This window comes from Lagopus muta, chromosome 11 (genome assembly GCF_023343835.1).
Source record: "Lagopus muta isolate bLagMut1 chromosome 11, bLagMut1 primary, whole genome shotgun sequence".
Lineage (NCBI taxonomy): Eukaryota > Metazoa > Chordata > Aves > Galliformes > Phasianidae > Lagopus > Lagopus muta.
In genome coordinates, this window is record NC_064443.1 from 1,126,866 (window position 1) to 1,151,974 (window position 25,109).

General features: G+C 42.7%; 1 long non-coding RNA gene across 1 annotated transcript in view; it reads left to right on the forward strand.

The window, feature by feature from the left end:
• LOC125698783 (uncharacterized) overlaps positions 1-25,109 on the forward strand; it is a 58,929-nt gene that overhangs the window by 13,129 nt on the left and 20,691 nt on the right. The window contains exon 3 of the long non-coding RNA XR_007379331.1: positions 15,759-15,839. This is a non-coding gene — a long non-coding RNA (uncharacterized LOC125698783). The remainder of the gene's footprint in view (positions 1-15,758; positions 15,840-25,109) is intronic.

The following is a 25,109-nucleotide window of genomic DNA, read 5'->3' on the forward strand; positions in this document are numbered from 1 at the left end:
AGTTGTCATATTGCCGGCAGAAGCTGGTGGAAAGAAATGTCTTAGCTGTCACGTGGAGTAGATTGGAAAGGCTGGGCTTGCTTTTTCTTTACTCTCCATCTGTAATCTCACTGTTACCCCAATGAGGAGGAAGCAGTCCAGTTCAGTAAAGGTGGGGGCTGACTTCATTTAAGCCTGTATTGGTGTGTGTGTGTGTGTGGTGGGGCCACAGGAGAGCCTGGCATCAGTGCGAGAATGTTGGTGCAGCTGCACTGCTGAGGAAACCCAATGGAATGGCTGTGGCCACCTAATGCTTCCACACAAACCCCCAGCCCCCCACATTAAAAAGTACTTTTAGCAGATCATTTAAAAGAATATTTTTTTCAGTCTAGATCTGTGTATTGCGACCATTCTTATTTAAAGGGTTAGGAAAGTCAAAGAGTCCAACTTAGGCAGAGTTGTGGAGACTGCTAACTACCATGACTTGAGTAGCAGTTTAATTGTTGTCCTTGTGCTGGTTTCTTTGTTTTTATATCATGTCTTTACCCTGCTTTCTAGAGATTTTTGTTACTTCAGTGAGTATCTGAGAGAAGCAAATGGCTCTTCAGGGTTCTGATTCATGTTTTATTCAACACTGCAAACGAGGAAAGCTGGTTGGACCAATATCATGCTTCACCTGGGAGAAGTAGTCTTCTGTGAGCCCAGTGGTTGGAGTGTGTTTTGGAATATAAGCTATCTGGAGACAGGGACAGCTGTTATGTGATCACCTTCTTTCTCTGTAAGATGAAGATAAAACCAGTTACCACGTGTTTTAAGTTCATTGCTGTCTCTAGAGGAAACCTTTCCTTACTGTTATATATTAATAGATTAAGTTCAGCTGCAGGGCAAGTAGAAAGAACTGCAGAGATAAAGAAACCACACCTGCTGCAATAGCTGAATTTGTGCAGGTTTCTAGCTGCTGCTGTTCAGAAGGCATCACCCTAGAGCACAGGCTTGCAGGATATGATGCCTACTTGCTTGTCATCTTGTGCTTCAGAATAGCATATTATGTATGAAGGACCTTCATAGAACATGAAGTAAATTGACATTTTCCTTTTTTTTTTAGCATAAGTTTTATGAATTTTATGTATTTTTTTTTAGTTATAAGCTATTATATATAGCTATTATATATTAGCTATTATGTATTTTTAGTTATAAGCTATTATTTAGTTATAAGTTATAATAATTATAAGTAATATATGTTATAATTATCATTATTAAGTGCAATATGTTAAGTGTTATATGGAGTACAAGAATGGAACGGATGCTCAGACCTCTGCATTCTCTTGTGATTTTGTTCTCTGCTTGTTGCCAGAATATGAGCTGTCATTTATAACCTTGGTAACTTAAAACTTTGGTCTGGATCACTGATTGTTCCAAAATGAGTTATGATACAATTCTGCCAGTGTTCAGGTCCTGAGATACTTGGCTTTCCAGGCTTTGACTGTAGGAGGTGCAAGACAAAGGAGCAGCATCTGAAAGGCACAGCTTTGTGGAAAGGCTCTTACAGTTCTGTCAGGACCTCAATGCAGCACTGCACAACACTGCAGAGCACTCCGGTGAACTGAAGTACTTGATCAGACTTCAAAGGTCAGCGTTCCTCATAATGAGAAGCAGGAATGTTTTCTGCAGTGGGAAAAGCATTATAAAGAGTAATTAGAGTAGAGAACCCTGAGCTGCATCTGCTGTAAACTTCATTTCAAAGCACTGAAGTCTAGAACTTGCATGTTACTGTGTGGCGTCAGCTCAGACATGTAAAGTACAGGTAAGGAACTTCAAATGTAAAATCATTCATACAAATAATCCCCAGGGGACACAAAGGAATGCAGGTCTCGCTGAAGGCAAACAGCATCTATAGACAAAAGGCCATGTGTCAGAGACCTTTTCCTGTTGTTTCATTTACAGAGCAAACAAACATCTTAAATGATACTCCCAAAAGAGAATTATACCAAGGCAGTGGTGCACAGGCATGTATTAAAGTGCTCTTAGTACTTGTAAACACAGTCAAATCAAATGGAAATACAGTGCAGAGTTCACTTCCAAAGGTCTTAAAGTTTGTTTTTTTTTCTGTCAAGATCTGATTGTTCAGGGTGTCAGTTTCATCCCTTGCCTTGTAACTCTTGCTCATCGCCACCATCAGTTGCACTTTCAGAATGGTTTCTCTCGCAGAACAGGATCTGTTTGTCCCAGTCTCGCAGGATGGCTGAGGCTCACGCTTCTCATTTCCATGTAGGGAAAACAGCCTTGTATATTTTGCAAATGTAGCTGCGGGAAAAAGTAAATCAAATTTGTCTTTGATGTCAGGAATGAAGTACGGGGAGCTGTGGTCATTTCCCAGTGAAGGGACATCAAGGTAATTAGGCATCTTGAAGTATGTTATACTTGATGAATCGGCATATTGGATCTCACTGAAATGTGAGTGGGTTTTTTGGGTGTTTTTTTCTGCATCCATATTATTTTGTTTCCTTGTCTGATGTTCTTTCTAAGGTTTGTGTGGCTCTGTTACTATGTGATTCTTCTGCTGTTGGTGAATAAGGTTTTCAGGTATTGGGTGGAACATTTCCCTTGAGTGAGTCCACAATAATAGTTTAAATATTTGTTTATTAATTTTTTTCCACTGGTGCACAGCAGAGGTAAAAGGAGTTCATCTGTCCTTGCACTTGAGGCCTGATTTATGTGTCCTTGCCTTCCACTCGTGACCAGCTCCTGTTCTGTAAGGTGCTTTCCTAAATAGCTCAAGTAAAATCTGAGCTTCATAAATAGGGAGTAAGGTGATTGTTTAACAAGGAATGCTACTGTTTTCCAAATCCTATTACGTTCTTTACCAAGTACGCTTGTCATGTGAACCCTTTTGATTTCTGTTTGTGCTTTACTACAAGCAGAAGTAGATTTGATAAACCGTAGGAGAAAAGAAATCAGGATGTTGCATTCTAACTGGGTGAAACTTTGCAGAAGTGTGGAAGAACACGTTTTTCATCATGTGATTCTTTGCTGCTGTAGTTGCTCTCATGCTCATAGCCTGTGACAGCCTAATGGCTGTCAAATTTCACCTTGAAACTGACATGGCATCGCAGCTGATTGTTTTGCTGCTCAAGTTATTAGAAAAAAGCCGTATCTAAACTATGAAAAGCAGGGGTTCTTTGCTTTCTAAACATTTGGAGTGTGTTTGGGTCATAGCTTGATGCTTTTGTCCTGCGGCAGTGGTAGCTAGAAACTTCTCTTACGTGATAGCTGACATTCTTGTGCAGTCATCTGAATTTGACATCTCAGTTTTCAGGAGAAAAATCTTCAGTTATTAATATTGCTTTACTATGATTGTATCTGGTAATGAACCCTTGTCACCAACCCTGTGTGAATTCAGAAAATGAATGATTTGAAAAATAACAAACGTGACAAAAGCTGTAAGGGGGAGAGAAAAAGTAGGATGTATGACTGAATAATGTAGACAGTGGCACAGAGTAGGTGGTTTATTACTATAACTTCTTAAATCCTGGTTGTGGGCTTATTCTGGGAGAGGCTTACGTAAATCAAAAGGGAAGGATGGTCCTTGGTAGAGGGGCAGGTGAGTGACTGTGAGTGAGCGATGCTAATGAGGAGTGAAACTGAAGAGGCTGATAAGGGGGTAGGGAGATATTTAGCATAAAGAAATCTTTAGAGTAGGACAGAAAGTCCAGCCCAAGTTAGAATGACCTCAGTCTGTCTGAAGTTCCTTCCTTAGTGGATTTTGCTGGCTAGAGATGTCAGGTGTTTTTCAGAAACTGTAAAGCCCACAGTACCTTGATATCGCAGGTGTGAGAACTACTGACAGAGACTGCTGGCTCTCTTTCATGGGAAGGCTTTTAAACAGAACTAGGCACAGCCTTTTGTTTCTTTGCACTACCTGTGGTCTGTCCATTTACTTTGGGCTACTTAGTACTGAATGTGCAGCTCCGGGGTTCATCAGCAATGAATCAAGTGAAATGATGGATAATTCTCATACTCTCTAAACAATAAATATTTGAAATAACAAAAGTTTCATTTCTCCTAAGTCTTTCCTAGGCAAAAATTTATTTAATACTACATGACTATGTACAGCATGTCACTAAAAATCTCATCTCACTCACATGCATTTCAAAGTGCTCTGAGGACTTTTTATCGTTCTTCATTTGCCTCAGAGTCAGCCAGCAAGGTTTTGATTGGGGCATTGATAATAAAAACCAGTGTTTCCATCTGGTTTCTGTAGCCTGAGGAAGAAGCAAAAGTCAAGTGAGAAAATACTTTTTTTCCTCTGAGGGTTTAAGGTCAATGGGAATGAACTTTATGAACTTCAGTCAGATTAAAATTGAACTACATTTGCTTTACCCTGTCTGTCCAAGTCACCGTAAAGCCTTGTATTGTCTTTTTGTGCCTGTGTATTGACATATCTGGTTTTTTCAAAAGGAACTGATATGCTTGGCTAGCAGTACATAATTTCAATGAAACTGACTCAGCAAACTGAAAGTTGATTTTTTAATTAGTCCCAGTAAAATCTGGTAGCAAAGTCTTGTGACCAGATAGAGGTTTCACAATGTGTAGAACCAGCTACATAAATTCAGCTGTAATTATGGTGATTCTGATGACAGTCCTCTGGTGAAGGTGATTGTCCCCCCCCCCCCGCTCTGCTCTTGTGAGGCCCCATCTGCAGTCCTGTGTCCAGGGCTGGAGCCCCCAGTACAAGAAAGACAGAGAAGTGATGGAGAGGATCCAGAGGAGCCACAAAGATGATCGGGGACTGGAGCAGCTCCACTATGAAGACAGGCTGAGGGAGCTGGGTTTGTTCAGCTTGGAGAAGAGAAGGCTGCAGGGTGACCTCATTGCAGCCTTCAGTACCTAAAGGGAGCCTACAGGCAGGAGGGGAATCAACTCTTTTAAAGGGGAGATAACAGCAGGACAAGGGGAAATGGTTTGAAGTTGAGGGAGGAAAGATTGAGTTTAGATGTCGGGGGGGAAGTGCTTTACAGAGAGAGTGGTGAGGTGCTGGAACAGCTGCCCAGAGAGGCTGTGATGCCCCGTCCATCCCTGGAGGTGTTCAAGGCCAGGTTGGATGGGGCCATGGGCAGCCTGGGCTGCTGTTAATGGGGAGGTTGGTGGCCCTGTATGTGGCAGGGGGATGGAGATTCGTGATCCTTGAGGTCCCTTCCAACGCTGGCCATTCTGTAAGTGGTAATTCAAGTTACACTGCCAAAGCGTATCACAGTGCAATGCTACTGGCCTGTTTCTCCGTTCTAGTGGTTTCACCAACATGGATGATTCTGTGTCCAGTTTCAGTCTTTGTGCAGTGTTATTTTGTGTGCTAAATAGGCAACTGCTGTCCTCCACACCGCCCATGAGGTAGGTATGCATGTTTTACTCAGTGTACCTTTGACACATTTTACAGTGAAAGTCAATATGCCTTAGGCCATTAAGCATATTGTCTGAATTTGATTTTCTGTACCAATAAAGTAAGCTTTTCTTTGGAGAAATTTGAGTGCTATAATCTAAACAAGCAAATCCTGTAATAAAATGCATACAGGGCAAACTGTCCTAGTACTAGTACATACCTGTACTTCTGTTTATCAACTAAATATGAAATAGTGTTTCTATCACTGTGTGTCAATAGCCCAGTGACTGGACTTAGAAGGCATGCCAGTTTGCTCCTGTAAGTATACCTAACTTTGAAGAATATTTAGTTTTCAATAACAGCCTGTTTCATAGGGCTCCTTGAATCAATTTCATGAATTTGGTTTTAAATGTCTCAAGCCATGTGAAAAAGGAAACTCCCCATAAAAATCACAGAATTGTAGGGGTTGGAAGGGACCTCCAGAGATCGTTGAGTCCAACCCCCTGCCAAAGCAGTTCCCTACACCAGGTTGCACAGGTACCTGTTATGCAGAGTTTTCTAACTTTCTTGCTGGTCTGGCAGTGATTCAGCCTGGTTGAAGTTCACTCAGGTATAATTCTTGTGTCCTGTTTTCATGTTTAGGCTGTGATACCCTGTCCCTGGAGGTGCTCTCAGCTGGGCTGGATGGGGCCCTGGGCCATCTGACTTAGCGCATGATCTCGTGGTTGGCAACCCTGATTGCAGCAGGGGGGTTGGAGCTTGGTGATCTTGGGCCCTGCCTGTCCCTTCTAAAAAGCTTGTCTCTCTCAGTTGTAGTATTCCAGTTGTGTGTTTTGTCCCACTGTGTTTCTGTGATAGCACTGAGTTTGAGTTTTCTAATTGCCCCACAGTTTCTGTCTTCTGCTGATTTCCTACACTGCATGCATTGGTGTAGAGGCATTTCAGCTGCGTTACTGGCTGCATTACCTTCTTGGAACAGCCCACAAATTCCCCTGGAACAAATCTGAGGATTTCTCCTGCCGTTTCCTAAAATGACAGAGTTCCCTGGCTCTTCTCTGTCTCTTAGAAGTACGTTCCCTTCCCCCATCAAATCTGCTTCAGAAGGTTTCAGAAGAGTTAAATTATAGAAGTTTTAAAGCCTCCCAACACCTTAGAAACTAGATTAAATGAAGCATGTGTTTGACTGAGGAATATTCAAAGAGTTTGTCTGGGCTGAGGACAGCAGTGTAACCAGGTGTTCGTGCTGTCTGGCCAGCAGTTGTAACATTTCCATGCCCTGAGCCGACTCAGCTGCTTGTTTTGTCTGGAATGGCTGCTCTACTGCCCGAGGATGCATCTGTGGACCTGTGTGAAGCTACCAGTGCCCCGAGGATAATCCAGTCAGCTTAGGTCACTGTGAAACTTTTCCTTTATGTCCTCACCTCACTTCCACTGCACAGTAAAAGTGGCTTTCTTCACTGCTGTTTAAGCACTTTTGACACCTCAGGGTGTGCTGTGCTGTATGGCCAGCAGAGTGACACTGGTGCTGTCACCCAGGCAAGCTTTCCCTGCCTCAGAGAAGAGCTTTTATTTTAGTACTTCATGGAGGGATTCTTGACCAGCTCTGCTTGGTTTTCTTAAGATCTTAATAATTTACATTGCTTAAAAGAATGTTGGGAACTTGAGGTAGAGCTACAAACACATGGTCCTGTGCTGTATGTTGTTGTCATTTGCAGCAGCTTCTGTTGGTACAAGCGACTGAACTTGTGAATTGTCATGGAATTGTTTCAGTGGAAAGCAGCAGCATTTTTTGCTCTAAATCCTGTACGCACAGACAGCATAAAGGTTACAGGTGAAAGGTTAAAGGTGAAAGAAGAACAAGGTTGGTTTGTATTTGAGTTAAAAAAAAAAAGAAAACATAAACAAAAAGAAACAACAAAGAACACTCAGTTTTGAGTGATAGGTTTCCAGATTCGTCTTAATGTAGGCCAAGCATTAACACCTGTTGCTGCGTCACTGTGCCCACACAGAGCAGGGTCTGTGCTGCCCTCATTGCACCTGACTCATCAGCTACTTTCTGGTGGTGGACCAGTCACTAAGGGGAGTCCCCACTTCTGCCCTGAACTACTTCCTTCTCTTTTTCTTTGTTTAATGAGTTAACGCATTTTTCCCTTGTATGCCAAACAGAGGCAAAGCTTCAGCCGTCTGATCGCGTCCTTTTGTGCTCCTTTCTGCCCTGGTCGCCGTAGGAGAGCAGCCGCAGGGCGCTGCCGCTGTCGCAGCAGATCCCGGTGGCTGTGCACAGAAGCCTGCGTGCCACTGCTGACTTGGAGCTGCGTCAGGCAGCCACGGATGCTTTGTAATTTGAATGCTAAAACGGAGCTCTGCCCAAGTGTTTGCAGGCACGTGCCAGGAGGTGGAGAAACAGCAAACAAACAAACCCGGCCTTTCAAGCAGTGTCATGGTTTGCAAATTCTGCCACAGGCAGAAGCTGACTTTGTTTTACTTGATGTTTGGCTTTTCTGTGAAATCAGATGTTGGAATGCTCTGCCTTCCATTTTTCTTGGATACGGTGTTGGCTCCCAAAGGCCAAGAACCAAATATTTTGCTTTTCTGGATAAACCTGGCATTGAAAGTATGTTTGTACAGCTGTCACCTTTGTCCCTTAAGCTATTTATTCTCTTCTGCGGTCAGTGGGTGTTTCTCATGCATCTTTCGGATGACAACCCGGGAAGGGACACACCTTGTGGGAAAAGATTCTTTAGGTCTGTGCCCTTTTGACACTGTCATGAGTAGAGCAGCGTCCTGAAAACCTTTATTTTTCCTCAGCCAGCATCTAGAGTTCAAAAGTCTAAATTAAAATTAAGTACAGAGAAGTTGTTTTTTTTTAATCACTTCTTATAAATGCATCTATGTAGGTGTGTGTTGGAAAGGGATTCAGAATGAATTCTATCTTCCCCAGAGCTCTGTGCACAGCACAAATTCAGCGCAGCCACCTCAGCTGCCTTTCTAGCATCCTACCAGTTCTACTTTCTTTTCGAACAGCAGATGTTAAACACAGAGCTGTTTATCTTGGGGATTTCTGCAAAGATGCTTTTCACAATGAGTAGTGCATAGGAGAGGAATCGAGATGCCTTAGGACAGTCTTCAGCTGAATTCTTTCAGCCGGTAGGCCTGGTCTGAAATTGTTCTACAGTAACACTGTGTGGAAGCAGCAATTTGGTAGATAAACATGCTCCTTTTTCCCCCCTTTAATATAATTGCTGCAAATGGCACTTCTCTTTGCCTCTCCTTTCACGTTTTTTTAGACCATGATAAGCAAAAGAAAAAAATATATATATATATTCATATATTCCAGGGCAACAGGTGGTGGTGTGGGTTCCTTTGGTTGTTGTTTTTCTTGCCTCCCCTCGTGCTGCTCTTCAGTGGTCTTTGTCCATTGACACAAATGAAAGAGAGAGGCAGTGAGGACAGGGGAGTACTTAAATCCTTAGGATGATTTTGGCAGTTGGAATCACAGTTAATTGCTGCTAAGCAGTGGAACTTCCAATATCACCAGGAGTTTTAGACATGGTGTGTAACATTTTACAAGGGCTGAAACATGGAAGGAAATAGATACTGTGCAGAGGATTAAGAGGAATAGTTCAGTTTGTTTGTGTTGGCCATTCATTTTTGAATGTGTCAGCTGTGATCTTCTGGAAATTTCGTCTTGGTGTGGCCTTCCAAAGAACAGAAGAATGTCTGTGTTAATGCGCTCTGCTGTCAGCAAGCTGAGAACCTCCAGGTCAGTTTTACGGAAAACAAACAAACAAACAAACACCAACTGGGATTGGGGGATTTCTTCATGTGGGCTTTTCTTCTTTTCCTCCTTTTTCCCCCTCCTCTTCCATCCCCCCTCACCCTCTCCCACCGAGCCTGCTAAAATCTGCCTTAGCAGATTATTTCACCTAAAACTCAGGATTCACTACCATTTCACATTTAATGTTGGGAGTTTTTTCTCACCAGTTGTGTAATGTTTTTCTAGTCTTTGAAGCCAACCTCATAGCTCACCTTTGCTTTGAAGACTGCAAGGCTATTTTCTGCTGTTCATTGCTGGATGAATGTACAGAATGAAGTGACACAAAAAGGCTCATCTGACCTCATCTCTGCTGTTTTTGGGGGGTGTTCTGTTTGTCGAGGGTGTTGGGAAAGCAGTTCTGTCAACTGCACTTGTCAGCAAGAGTTATCAGCCCTTGTTAAGAGCCAAGGGTTGCACAGATCGTGTAATCATTAGCTGCGCTCAGGGCGAGTAATGAAGGAGTCGAGTATCACCGAGAAGTAACCGCAGGGAAACCCCAGCTGATAAAACATCCCTGCTGATGGTGAGCAGCACTGCATCACTCAGCACGTCTGTCCGTGAGTCCTTAGCAGTCTCCTGTTATTAGGCCTCGAAGGAGGGGAGTGGAAGGAAGGAGTGTCCATGGTCACACGCCGGTGACTAAGCCTCCTGGCTCTGTGCACCTATAAGTACCGCGATGCTATTTCAGTCGCAGTACCTGTGAGGGCAGGGCTGTGCTGCTGAGGGCAGCGTTCCAGCCCACACCTGTCCTCAGGCTGCTGCTGCGCTGTGCTGCTGGGCTGTGCTCACACAGCTCGCTGCTGCAGGGCCAAACAAGGCTGCTCTCCTCGCTGAGGCCTTGCAAGACAAATCTTAGCCAGTGAGAGTTTCTGCAGGACGTTTGCCCAGTCTGGAGGCAGAGTGCTTCCAGCTGTTCATTGCACAGAGTGGACCTGCGCTGAAGGACGTCACTGTTCTCAGTGCTGTGTACAGTGTGTGCTCTCGTTGCTGTAAAACAATAAATATGTATATATTTTTTCTTTTTTTTAGATGTTGGAGCATCCCTACAGTTGAGGAGGTGTGTGCTTAGGCAAGCATTATAAGTGAGAATGTAGCTATTTGACATGCAGATGCAGCACTTCATGGCTGTTGTGATCCTATAACATAGCTGTTGTTTTTTTTAAATTCAGCTGGAGTACTTATAAAGAAAAGGTCCATGTTAGACTTGTATCTTACTTGCTGTCATCTTGTAATATTGGCCCTTCTGCTTAAATTTAGCCCATCTGTGTTCATATTCTCAAGCACTAACCAACCTATTCCTTTTGCTCTGTGTGCTGCAGTGCCCAGCTATAGGCAAAGTAAGTGAACTTACAGGGTGGTTCTATCTTTCTGTTCTCATTCAAGTACAAGCTGGGTGAACACTTCAGGGCTGTTTTTTGTGCTCTGACAGATTAAACGTGCTTAATGTTGCCAGGCAGAGTGAAGGAAAACTGTTCTTTTAATGTAGGTGTTGAGATGAAGATTTGCTGTGATGCTCTCAGCTTTGTGAAGGAACTTATAAAAGCCCCTGATGTAGATTGCACCAGATGAGCAACTTGTAAATTCAAGGCGTTTGTACCCATTTGGAGCTTTGGACAGATCATGTGTACTTCAGCAGCTTGTGGATCCTGAAATAGGTAAGGAAATGGAGGAAAAAAAAAGAAGTTTTCTGCTATAGTCACTAGTCTGCATTGGATTCCTTTTGGCAATGTTGTACAGCAGCTGCTGTATCAACTGCAAGACAGCAAAACCATTGTTTTAAGATGGGGCTATGTCTCTGTATATTGGGTCTGCATGACAAGCTTTTGATAGCAGCTAGAGCGGTGGCCTCTGGTGGACTCCAGCAGCTGCCCCAGGTCAGATCAGAGCCAGGTCTAGAAGGAGCCTGCTGGTGGCCAGAGCTGAGCCACGAGCGGTGCTGGTTGCGCCCTGGGAGAGCACCAGGGCAAGCAGATCTCCTCCCGCAGTCCTGGGGGAGCCCACCGTGCAGCAGGAGGTGTGGAGGAGCCCTTCCTGGAGGATGGGCCCCGGGGTATGGAACCGTGCTGCAGCCTGAGGGCAGCCCATGCAGGATCGGCTGGGGAAGGACAGCGATGGCATCCGTGGGAGGGACCCCACGTGGAGTAGGAGCAAAGTGACTGTGGAGAAGTGGCAGAGAGGAATTCTGACTAGTCTTCATTCTTCCGTGCTGTTTGGGGGAGGAGGTAGGAGAGGGTGGATGTGGGGAAGGTGCTTTTGTTTGCTTTAGCTCTCACTGCTCTTATTTGTTATCAACAGGTAGTGAAGTACAGCATTCTATAACACATACATGAGTGTTTTGACAGTGACAGTAACTGGTGATTGACCTCCCTGTCCTTATCTCAACCCATGAGATTTCTTTCATCCTATTTCCCCCGTTCTATTGAGAAGGGGGAGTGAGAGCACAGTGTGGTGGAGCTGAGCTACCTGTTGTCAAATCACTACAGTGTGCGCTTCTGAGAACTTGTGTGAGGATTCCACAGTTATCTTCGAGGAAATCTGAACAGTTGGATGTTTAAGGAGAGAGCTGAGAGACTGGTGGGAAAAGCCTTCTGGCAAGCGCAGCTGCAAAAACATGGAACTTTTTTTCCCTGAAGATTTGGAGGAAAGTATTGGTGTTTCCTATTGCAGCAAGTCCTGGGAATGTGTAAATGGAGAAGAGAAAGACAAGGGAGCCTTCACCCTGCCCGACAGCAGCAGAGCAGTGAAGGTGGTTTGTTGAATCCTGTGAGTCATGCAGTTTTATCAGAGGTCCCTTTTTCTTTTTTTTTTTTTTTTCTTTTTTTTTCCCTTCCTATGATTTCTTGTTTCATTTCCATTCTGACAGCTTAAATCTGGGTGGGAGAATTTCTCCCGCTGGCTCCCACCCTTTCTAATATTCTGCAGTAGCTGGAGTAAAAATATTTAAAACTCATCATGCTCTTCTAATACAGGGAAGAAAGGCTTCCTTTGTCATCTCTGCAGAAGACTTTTACTTCGGCATCCCAGGAAGTTATTTCTGTGCTGCCATTATCTCTGAGGCCCTTGGTGCCATCTTCTCCAAGGCCTGTATCTCTTTGGAGAGACATCTTTTGCAATAGAAGAACTGTGTGCAGGTGCTTTCAGTCTTGCCCTGTTCATATTTTGATAGATAAGTACTGTAGTAGGAATGCACACTAAAGAGAGGATGGGAATTACCCTAATCATATCCTGGGGGTAGTGAAAAGTTTCAGAGAAATGAATGACTTTAATTCAATGCCATCAGCTCTTCTTCCTGCCATTTTGGCCCCAAACTTTTTTGTCATAAAATGAGTTTTTCGTTCTCCACTGAGTTGATACCAGGATGAGGGAAGATGATGAAAAACACAACTATGTTTTTAAATTACAGTTTTCTGAGATGAAGTGCTGACTGCATTTGATGAAGTCAATAACTGCATTTAGCAACATTATTAGCTGGAGTACAGACAAAAAAGCAAAATAAAAGGGAAACGAGATTTCCCCTTGGAACGCAGAATTATTGAAACAGTTTGGGGAATTTGTAAGTGAGGTATTAAGAAATTAGTGGAGTGCTGTTAACTTTCTGCAATGCTAAACATCTCAAGAACTTGCTTTTTGGTGAGATGCAGGCTGTGTTTTTCAGGGCTCCACGTGGAGAGTGGGGATTACAGATGGGTAATGTTGCACCATTCTCTGCTGAGAGCGTTGTTTCCACACAGCCAAACATTCAGTGCCCATTGCTCAGGACAGCAACGTTAGCTGCTCTTGGTGCAGCTAGGAATGCACCCTTCTGCTCAGGTGGATAGAGTTTTTATTTTATGAGCTGCAGACGTGCCTGAGTGGCTAGCTTTCCTGCTCCCACCGCAGTACACTGCCTCTTCAGATGAACTGCAGGCATGTTTGTGTAGTGTTGCTCTGTATGCTGTTAAAAGCGCACACGGGCTTTGTGGTGGCTTCTTTTTAAACCCCAGCCCTTTCACTGGCTCTGACCTTTACAGCACAGCTCAGTGAATAGCTGTTCTTGCTCAGGGGACACAGTGGATGACCCAGCTCTTTCTGCTTAAGCTTTCTTGGATGTTAATGTATCGTGAAACCGTGAGGTCCTTGCTGAGGATTCTTTATCGTTTCACTTTCAGTTTTTCACAGAAGTTCTTGCTGCCTTTCATTCAGTCACTGGAATCTCCGGAGCTGCTGGAGAACAGCTAGAGGTGTGGTACTTGTTCCCACCACAGCATCTGCTGAATTTGAGGAGTCCTTTCTGTATTTAGAGAGCAAAATTTTGAGATCCGCTGTTGGAAGAGGAGATGATGTGCATTAGGATGATATAGCTTAAAGCATGCTGGAAGGAAAACTCACACCAGCTTAGAGTTTAAATTAAGAAGCCTGAGGCATAAATTAAGAAGTAACACAAATACAAATTATTGGTGATCTCTGATGTTACAGAAATGTGAGCAGAATGTCCGTTCTTCACTTTGAGATCACGAGCGTGGTCAGTGCATCAGCAAAATGATGTGTTGGTGTACAAGGCGTGCTCAGGACAGACAGGCTTCTGTGTGCTTTCAAGTTGTTATTCCTTAAATGTTGGGTGAATGATTAGGTGAGTTAGGTCGATCAACAGAGTGAGTTTGGGAAAGAGCTCTACTGCTTATGATGAGCACAGCTGTTGTATCACTTTGTTACAGCTGCACCCTGTGATCGGGCACTGGCTGTTCCTCCTATGGTGCTTTATTACAAAACTGAAAGCAGGTTGGCAGAGGCCAGATCAGCCCTTGCTCTGAAACCCTTTCTAGAAGGCACTGAGAAATGTGCACAAAGGCTAAGGCCTCTGCTCTACAGGTTGATGTGTTAAAGTCCTTCTGTAAGAGAGGAAGTTGTTTCAGGATTTCATGTTTACCTAATTTTATATGCCAAAACTTCTTTCTCTGAGTCAGGCTACCATTTCTGCTCCATATTTTACTTGAGGATAAACTATTGTTTCCAGTTAAGCCTGAATGATAAATATATTTATCTGCTTGTGATCCTGTTATTACCTGAGCATTTTGCGTAGACAGTCTTCCTCAAGTAGAATACAAGCTATTCCTAGCAGAATACCTTTTGTTTCCAGAATATCCAAAAACCATGGCATCTTTTGAGTGAGCTTTCTATTTCATGAGCACTGTGAGGAGGCGTAATGGCTTTCTGCTGGCTCTCTGTTATATATTCATAGCTCTTCCCTTCCTATCTTTTCCCTTGGCATTAGGGAACAGCTTCTTGCAGTTTGTGGAGGTACTAATCTCTGTGGGTTACATCAGCACAGCGCTTCATATGTTGTAAGTTTCACAGAGGGTTTTCTGTTTCACCATGCAGAGTGCATCACAAAGCATCTGTCTGTTTAATATGCAATTAAGAACCTACGAAGCTTGACAGATCAACTGCCTGGGGAAAGAAAGTTTACTTTGTTAGGAAGCAAAGACAGAATTTGAGCAGTGTGTTCACAGTAAGGTTTTTTTCATTATTCTTCCTAAAAAGAGAAAAGAAGTGAACTTCAAATATGACTGAGCGCCTGCCTGGCAGAATAGCTGTTTCCTGTCATTTGGAATGGCAGCAGCTACTGTTGGGATGTTGTCTGATATTTTCAGCACTTCAGTCGTGTTTAGGATCTGATTTAGGCCTTAAAATGTATGCAAATCAGTATTGGCTCTCCCCAGAACCTCCTCTTCTCTAATCTGAAGCCCAACTCCCTCAGCCTGTCTTCACAGGAGAGGTGCTCCAGCCCTCGGAGCATCCTGGTGGCCCTGCTCCGGGCCAGTTCCATTAGCTCCACATTCTTTTTGTGCTGGGGGCTCCAGACCTGGATGCAGCACTGCAGGAGGGACCTCACGAGTCCAGAGCAGAGGGGCTGGCAGTCCCCTCCTGCCCACTGCCCTCCCTCTGTTGATGCAGCCCAGGATGCAGTTGGCCTTCTAGGCTGCAAGAGCACACTGCTGGCTCATGGCTAGCTGTGGCTGTCTGACCAATTCCTTGTCCACTCAATTGTTTAACCTTCAGATCCATCTCTCTCCAATTTAGGGATAAGGGTGCGATGTGGGGCCATGTCAGAGGCTTTGCAGCAGTCCAGGTAGATGACATCAGCTGTCCTTCCTTTAGGACGCCAGACTTTTGTGTTTGAATCTTACTGGGCCTTGGGTTTTCTTTGTCCATGGCTCTTACCTATGAAAAGACTGTAATTCCTGTCAGCAGCCTTTGTGAAACAGAAGCTTGCATTTGATCTGAAGTTGCTCCTGATTTTTATATCTTTTTGTGGTTTTGTTTTTTTTTACAGTGCATTTATTTTTTTTAGCTGACAATCACAAGGAGTTGCACTGTGGAAGTTTTAAAGTTGCCACTTTCCTTTTGCCTGCATTAACTGATTGTGCCTGGCGTGCCGTAAGTGTAAAGTAACCTGAGTTAAGCTGAGTTACGAACATCGAATGCTTAAATAGGGATAGCAACTGATCCAAATGAACTCTTATTTTCTGAGTCAAATCTGTTTTAATCATCTTTGTACACACATACAGAATGACATTGCTAAAACTTTTTTCTGCCTTCTTGCAGGCTATGAATTCCATCAGATGTTTTTAGTGATGCTTCTCACTTCCTGCATGAACTACTCTTCTGCCTGACTGATTTCCTCAGGTAAGACAGCCACGTATTTTGTGAGCAATGCTCAATTTTCCTTGTAGATTCACTTAGCTCTGCAGTTTTCTTATTTGTTTAGCCGCACAATGGAGGAAGGTGAACAGTACAGCAAATGACATTCTTCTGGACAGATGTTAGCTTTGGTACACCTGCACTGATTTCATTTGCCCTACGTATTTGACTGCATAGTGGTTTTTTGCAGGGTTTCGTACAGGTTTTATGCTAATCGTGCTAATGGTTTTGCAGAAGAAAATGTCTCAGAAATACAATTTCCTTGTAGTATCTAAATCTCTGTCATAAGGAACAGTCCTGGGTAATATGTTACCTAGCAGAGCACGGACAAGGCCATGTTTAAATGCAGAATAACTGGGGCAAAAACTTGCCTTTGCTGTGGAGTTGAGAGCACATGATTAATGGACTGGAAGACTTGCTGGAGCTGAGGCCTGCCAGCGACTGTTCTTATTCTTGCTCTAGATAACATTTTTGTTTGCTCCATTTCATTGGCACACATGAAACACCTAAGCATGGTGCCGTCACATCCCTCCTACTATACTAGGTTTGTTGCCACCACAAATTACAGGGTCATGACTGACCGAGAAGGGCAGGGCTTGGTCTCTTGTACCTTTTTATGGTATTGCAAATAGCTATGCAGTCATCCTGGAGTAAAAGTGCACAAAAACAAATTACAGGCTAAGCCAGTCTGCCGGTGTCGTAGTGCAAGAGTTTATGTTGGTTTCAGTCTGCTAGTTCTTTCACAAAAAGGGAATACAAGGAATGCTGCAGTATCACGTAGATCTTCAGTAGGTGTAAGGTTAGTAGTGAAACAAGCCACCTGGGAGTGCACCTTGGTATTGCATTGCTGCAGAACAGTTCAAAGACATGAGATAGTTCCTTCTTTGGGTAAGAATGGGGAAGCAGACTGAAGTGCCAGCAAAGCTTTCTGATCCAGTACGGGTGCAGTAACATCAAGCTGCAGTACGGTCCTTGTGCTGCCAGTACAGAGGTGGGAAGCAGTGCATCACAGAGTCGTGGGTGAAGGTTCATGTGAGTATTCAGGTGTGCTTGGTAAGGGCTTTAAAGAAAAAAAAATAGATGGCAAAAACACTAGATACAGTGCCAGTCTTAAACACTAGACACAATACCAATCCTAAAGGAAGCATCTTTTTCAGGTGGTACTAGTAGCTGTGGGCCTTAGTGTTTGATACAATAAATATCATATGTCTCTGTGTATTCATTAACCAATACATTATATATACATAAATATTATTATACCATTATATAGGAAGGTCAAATTTCATTCTGTTTGCTGAGTTAAGAAGATAGTTTTTTCTGTCTCTCAAGGTTTAGAAATAATATTAATGATAGCCTGGTTTTCTTCAAAATCAGAAGTTGGTAAGTGAAGATCATGTGGAATAACTGGCACAAGTTTGATGTCTCTGTGGATAATGGTGGAGAGCTACAGCTGAAAGATAAAGATCATCCCTGACACCGATTGAAGTTTGAAGCATCACAACCCAGTTGCTGCAAGTAGTGTTGATTTGGAACAAATCTTGAGATCTATGTGGGAAAGCTTTCATGCTTTACAACTCTGTGCTGTGTTGATCCAAAACATGAAGAGCACATGTCTAACAGCCTGCAGTACTGCAGGAGGGGATCGAACTCATCAGCAGATTCAAAGCAGAATCCTGTGATTTACGTATGTTGGTTCTACACCAACACTTTTTCACTTTCAGGTTTAAGTTTAGGGGATGGGGAGGCAGGATTCTGTCCTCCAGTTTTAGAAAAAAGCTTTGATTCCCAGAGCAGACAGCCATCTCTTTGCAGTAGCACTGAGGGGGGTTACTTCTGGTTGTTTTCTGGAGAGGAAATTTAAACACAATTGAGAAAAACAAAGCCATTTTGCAAAATTGTTTGATTCTTCTGTCTTTCTTCATCTCAAAGACATAAAAATAGATCTGTGAACTTTTAAAGCTGTTCATGCAATAATCATCTAGCTCAGAAACATCCCTGATGCTTATGTTGTCTTATGGCTGGGTTGAGCTTCTAAAGGTAGTGTGGGGGAAGGCTTGTGTTGCTTAGAAGCACACTTAATTCTGTTGTGCTCTGTGCTGTTCTTTCCTGCTTATATATTAACTTCTTATAACAAACAAAAATCCTTCAATGCTGTTTATCCTTTTATCCTGAGCTGAAGGCAGCATTCGTGTCTCCAAACATGGGACTGTTAAACTCTGAGTTTCCAATTTAATCACAGTTGCTCCTAATTCTGAGATGATTTCTGGTGTACTTTAGGAGAACTGCAGTTTCTTGAAATATATGCAAAGTTATTAATTCATAATTTCAGTGTCTTCAATGGCAAATGGTTCATTTGTTATTGTGGAGTTTGGGAGGAAAAACAGTAGTCCTCTATAGAAGCAAGGTCTAGCAGAGATGAATTTGAGAGAGGCAGTGACTTATAGCCTTACTAAAACAGAACTGTGTGAGGAGATGGTGCTCCTCAGTAATATCAGAAATACTGTCCTGACATACAGTGTTGCTATCCTTTAGATCTCACAGTATCTGTTTTCTCTGTAAAATGTGTGTATTGTCAGCAGTTCTCTTGGTCTGTTCTTGTTATGGTTAATAAAAGGCAGGATAGAATATTTTAGCTAACCACTACCATGGGGAATGGTCTATTTTAGCTCTCTGCTGAGCTATTTCTGAGAATGGTCATCCTTCTTTCAAACATGTGTTACGTTTTGTTCCTATTCTCAGATACTGGCTTCTGCAGAAATCTTTGCAGGGCTATGCAAATGCTAGTTTTAGCTCTAAATAGCTTCTCTATTTATTCAGAACTAAAGATTTGTGGCAAGACAAGGTTTTTTTTAAGAGCAAGTCTGTATCCCAGAAGCAGTGATTTGGCTGCTATGCGAGAGTTGAACTGGCCCTAACTGATGCAGGTGAGGATTGGCCTCTGCACGTGTCCCACATCTCTGCCTTATCTCCGGAGGCATTCAAAGACACATTGGATAGGCAGATTGATCCAGGGGCTGGCAACCAGACCAACCCATGGCAGGAGGTTTGGTGCAAGATGATCTTTAAGCTCCTTTCCAATCCAAGCCTTTCTACGATGTGTCCTGTGTTTGATTGCTTTTTTGTCCATCTTCTTTGGATGCTTGAAGTTACTGACAGACATCAGTATGTACTTGGATTTCTGTTGGCTGCCTGTGCCTTCACAATATCATGTGCCTCCATATGACTTTTCAGGACTGTAGGAGATCCACTATGCCCTTAACTGCTTCATTCTGAGCTCTTAAATGTTTTTGAGGGTCCAGAGCCTCATATTAAGATCCAGTGTTTCATTTGTAAGATCCAAAGCTACCTTTTACAAGCTCCAGAACCTCCATGTGGGAACCAAGTGGCCTGAACCCTCAGATTTGGGGCGCAGGGTCTCCGACCAAATCCTTATTGCCAGGCCCGTAAGCCTCCATTCTGGATCCAAAGCTGTAGTTTCATTGTGAACGTACTCCATTTTACAGCCCAAGCTGACCTTCTCAGGGTGCAGTGCCTTAGTTTCATGGCCCACTGTTTAATTTCAGCCCAACAGAAGTGCATCTAACTAATGCATCTATGGGCATCTAACTGATGCATGCAGCATGGTCAACTCTCTCTTGGAGACTTTTGTTTGACAGTTTTATTTGTTGGTGGCTCAGAACCCATTCCAACTGGCTTGTAGTGTTGATTTTTAGTGAGTAATGCTTTATCAGGACTTCGTGCCCTTGTTATGCTTAAAAGTAGCAATGCATCCTTGTGGAACTGTGGGAAAATATCTCTGCATAAAGCTTATTGAGCCAAAACATCACAGGGTGCATCTCTACAAAGCACACAAAACAGCTGAAAAGATGAAGGAAGCTGTGATGTCAGTTCTAGGAGGGCAGTGAGGCAGAGGATCCTATCAGGGATGAGGGGTACATCTGTATTCCAGGTGCAGTGACTACGCTGTTGGGTTTGGGAAGTTTTAGGCACAAATGAGCAGTGAGATGAATGACTGCAGTCAGAACCATGGTAATTCCCAAGCTGGCTGTTTGCTGTGGAAAAAAGGGGGGATGAAAAAGATACGGTTTGAAGTTTCATGGCTGCTGATGTTCTCAAGCCCCGTAAATAGTACAGACTGCAAACAAATTCAAATTTTGTTAATCAGACCAATCCATGGAGAGAAATGGGAGAAAACTGAGGACTGCATTTATTCTGTGTCATTACTGTCACTTCCTATTTGCTCTAATGGAGAGAGAGAGACCTAGAAAAGGAGTTTAAGGCTGTGATTGGCAGCTCAGGGAGAAACCTTAGCAAAAGAAGCCAGCTTGTTTCCAAGTCCTCACTTCAAAACTAACAAGCTTTGTGCTACTTTTAGACTGCAAAGTATGTAATGTCTCCTGTGCTGAGCTCACCCTGATACACGGGGTAACTTTTATTGTCATTCTCATAACAGTCATGCTTTAAGAAACCTCAGAAATAAATAGCCTTGTCATAAAGATCAACCTTTTATAACAGCTATCAAAACTCTGAATCCTTCTGTGAAGCAGAACAGGCAAGAATGGAGGTTTCCATTTAAGAGGAAAGGAAAAAAGGCAGTTTACCCAAAATTAATGATGAGAGGTAGCAGTTTCAGTAGTAGCTATACCCACTGACAGTGCTTTCTTGCCAGGCCATTACCTTTCTTTTAAAACAAGTGTTTCTGCAACTTTTTAAGACTGTAGGGTGTAAAACAGTACCGTGTTTGGCGTACTTCTGCTTTTCTTGTTAGTTAGATTTTTCTCCTTTCTAACTTGAAGGCCATGAACCGTTTCCAGACAGTCTGATGCTCAAGGGCCAGCAGCCTTATAAGAATAAACAAGAGACTAAATTTTGCTTTTGCTTACAGTGGGCTTGTGCCAGAAAAACTCAGCTGAAATTACTGGAGTAGAGTTACCTTTGTGCAAACCCAGAGCAATGGAATAAACTCATTCCTTCTTGTGCTGCAAGGAGGACAAGAAAATAAATGTGCTGCCATCAGGTGACTTCTCCCGTTAAGCTCACTAACAACAAAACTGCTCCTAGGGGCTGGTTTTGCTCTATCTTTAACGCCAATTATCCTTCTAAATTTGTGTCAGTGTTCCTTGTAGACACCAAGAACTTGAAGTTCATATAAGCACCTTAGAAAAGGGGTTGGCAGAACTAAGATTTTTCTGTTTTGCAAATAATATTCTTAAGGAACAAAATGGGTAAATGCATTTGATCATCAGGTCTTTGACCATCAGTTGCTTACTGGTTGCTCACATCCATTTTCTTTGACAGCGGGATCCCAAACAGACGAGGCTGTTTCTCTGCATGCATGTCTTCATTCCAGTGCTTTGTTTAGGATTTTAAGCAGCTTGTAACTGGTTCATAGGTTAACAGACAGTCCCAATTTTGTATTGACCTCTGAAGCAGGGTCCCAGATGCTGAGTTGCATTGAGTGTGGCTTCTGCTGTCACCTGATTTCCATAGTAGAATTGAATGTGAACAAGCTGACGTTAAATTGAAGAGTTGAAGCAACTGAACTCCTTACTGCAGGAGAAGTACTGAGGTCACGTGAATCCCTTCTTGTCCTTAAGTTTCTAGCCATTGTGAAGTGCATTGCTAAGGGGATTAGAAATGGAACAACTAGGCTGGGGGAGAGAACAAGTGTAGCTCCCCACCTGAAGTGGGGCCAGCCTTGAGTATCTGAGAGGAGTGGAAAAGAATACATTGCTTTTTCCATTCCTGAGTTGAGGGACAAGGAAGAGCATATGTAAACGTGGATGTTTCATTAGAATGGTGACATGCTTTTACCCCGTTCTGCTTCATCTTGCATGCAAGTGTTTCCTAATACTGACAATCAAAGATGATGTTTAACTACAACTTTCCCTATTGTCTCATTTTCTCATTTCAGCAGTAATAAAGGCTGGTAGTGAGAGAGACTATTAGACTTTCATTTTCTACTTCCTGTGGTCACAGCCAGTGTACTGGTTTGAGAAAGCATTGGTTGTAATTGCTGTATAATGAATAAAACAAAGTTCAAATTTGATTATGCACATAAGCGAAGTTGTAGAAAACCTTAAAAATAACACTGGTGTGCTTTAGCACCCCCTGTTACTTTTCCCATTCGCAGCTGACTACAACATTCATTCACCTTCAAATTGCACAACAGGTGCTGGATATTCAGCAGCGGAATGGAGTCGGACTTGGCAAACATTTACGTAGGTTAATAGCTGTTAAAAACAACTCACTGCAACTGCTCTGGAATTAACTTTCTAGTAATTGTAGAACTGCTCAGGAATCTGAATAATTGAAGACTGCCGTGTTTAGAGTAGAGGGATGTCTATGTAGCAGAGCTATAGAAACAGAAATTTCTCCTTTTCAAGTTTTAGTTGGATTGTGGACAGATTTAAAAGTTCAATCCTGCTTAATGTCAGTCATCCTAGCACAGAAAATGGGCAGCTTTCCCAAAGACGTGTTCAGTCAAGGAACATCAGTAAAAAGAGTAAAGAACACTTTTTGCAGGAAAAAAATGTCTGCTGCCATGGACCGAGCCTATTTATTAAAACTGGATGTGGGCACAGGCTGAGAGATATCCTGCCATTATGCAAAGAAAGATGCTTAATTTAAACCGTGTTCACCCAAACAACGAAAGCTGACTGTCATTAACCTTCTTGGCCCTCATCCCGAAGATGGTTCTATCTAAAGCTGAAATACTCACTCCAGTAGGCAAGAGCACCAAGGCAGGAGCAAGACTGTGGGTGTTGAGAACAGATGCAGTATGCAGAAATCTTTTAATAATACAATTTTACTTTTAGTGGAGGCGGGCTGTGTATGTGGGCAATGTTGTGGGAGCTAGGAGAGCAGCCCCAGGCTGGCACCACTTTTGTCAGTAGGCACAAAGACCTTCGCCGTTCTCACAAGGGGAAAATAGGTAATACTTTCTGTCTGGGGGGCTGAGGCTGAATACCCAGCTGTGAGGCTGTGAGGAGTCTTAATAACGTTTCAAATAGGTTATGGGTTTTTTTGGGGTGGTTTCCTCCCCTGCCCCACGTTTTTACATGATGTTTGTTTCATGGTTTGTGGTTGGTTGGTTTTTGTCAGATCTGCAGCACGGCTATTGCTGTGCAGTTATCAAGCAGTGAAAAGGGAGAGAATAGGAAGGCTGTTTGCAGAGTCTTGGAGAACTTTGTTAGAAGAACAAACATTAGAGTTTAATAGATTTTTGTGGATGTGAAAACAACTCCAAAAGGGGAGCTGAGGAGAGGATGATGGATAAGATTATGAAAGGATTTTTAAGTACAGCCTTCTGATCAAACCTGGATGCTAACAGCATCAGTGGGGCCAAGCAATCAGAGACATGTGTCTGCATACCACTTCCTTGTCTTCAGAGCACATAATGCTTTGTGGTTATGTAAAAGGGCCAAGAGTCTCTAAATCCTAATAATTTCATTGGGAATGGATTATCATCCACAGTCCTTACTATCTTTGGCTTCTGAAGTGCTCACGTTAGTTCTAGAAGTTTCTGATGGCATGCTATCAAGTAAGGGATGGTCAAAAGACATTTAAAAATACATTGTGCTCAGGCAAGATTTTACCCCTCTCCCTGAATTAGAAAGCATAAGTTCGGTGTGTATCTAAGCATAGTGAAATATGCATCTCCAGAAGTCTTTTTCTTTTTTTCTTATTTTTAAATTTTATGTAAAGACTTGAAAGGGATTGAAAGAGAGCTCCTGTTTTCTCCCAGGAGCTCCCTTTGAAAAATTAGCAGTGAATGTGCTTTTAGGGAGCAGAAATTTTATGGGTTAGAATTAGTAGCTGTAGAACAATGTAATATAAGCAGCTGTGCTGAGCATCTCTTGTTTCTTCATGTGGATCAGATGCAGTCCTGTACCTTTTAGCCCCGTGGCTTGTGCATAGCCTGCTAATCAAGCTGCAAAGATATGTGTGCTTTTTCTGTGGCTGGGCAATGTTTTAAATCATTCCTAAACAGGAGTAATTTAATGATAGCCTTGGTGGAACTATGTATGATATTCACAAAACAATTCAATAAATGGTGCTCCAGAAATGGTGCCATTACTGATACCCTTCTGAATGAGAGAGCGTGGCTTTGGTTATGAAAATGTGCCTTCACTAAGTGCAACTGTCACCTGCTCATTTCAGCTGTGTGTTCCAGAGCTGGATCAACTTCCATCTGCTACTTAAGGAACTTTAAAATGACACAGCCTGCTGTATCTCCATGGATAATCCAATGCACTCTGCTCTTTGGTCACCAGCTAAGCCCTTGAGTAAATACCATATTGATAGTTCATGCTGGCAAACCAAATAAGCTGTGAGTTTTAGGTTCCTACTACAGTAAGTGCATCTACATAGTGGTTTATATCAGATCGTTACAGTAAAAGAAATCACATGCCTAGCTGACTCAGAGCTGTGCAGACTTCACAAGTGCAGCAGTCCACCAAGACTAAAGACACCACAAAGAAGAGATGAAGGAAATGAAAGGAGCCTTCCAACAGTTTTGGGTTGTTTTTTTTTTTTTAGCAGCAAGTAGCAGAATGAGTGGGTAGCATCACAACTGAAAAAATATATTGCTATTTGCTACTATGTGATTATTATTATTTTCCTTTAGAAAATTATGTGCTCTTCTGAACTGCTGCTGTCTAGGCTGCCCTCTTTGACTGGGTGCAGTAGTCAGCAGTCATTTGCAAGTCCTTCATTAGTTGCTGGAATATGCCAGAATGCCAACTGAGGGTAATAGAAATTTGGGATGAAAAAGGAGCTTTATGGATTACAATATGAGTTTGACAGATCAGAAGCGTTTACAGGCTTCCATCCATGATTCCTAAATCTGTGGAAGCAAAGCACTGGAATGCTTTAAAATGTAAATGAATCATGAGAAATTTATTTTGTTAGCTACATGTTAAGTGCATGCTTGCTCCTGGATGCAGGTACTCAAGCTAATGCTACAAGGTGAACATCTCAAACGTGCACTAAAAGTATCTCACTAATTAAAACATTTCTCACTTGTGGTGGTAGTGAAGGAAGATGTACCCAGGCTGGGGAAGATGTGAAGGCTAAAATTTCAGGCAGTGAAAAGTTGGGATGCTGTAAGCAATTTTTATTTGTATTTTATTTTTATTTTATTTTATTTTTTTAGGTAGAAATAGGTGCTCTGGTACTGAGCTCAGTTCTCAGGTCTCCAGTCACTGACTGGCTAATCCAGTAGTTCTTTGTTCTCCAGTACCAGTAGTTTTA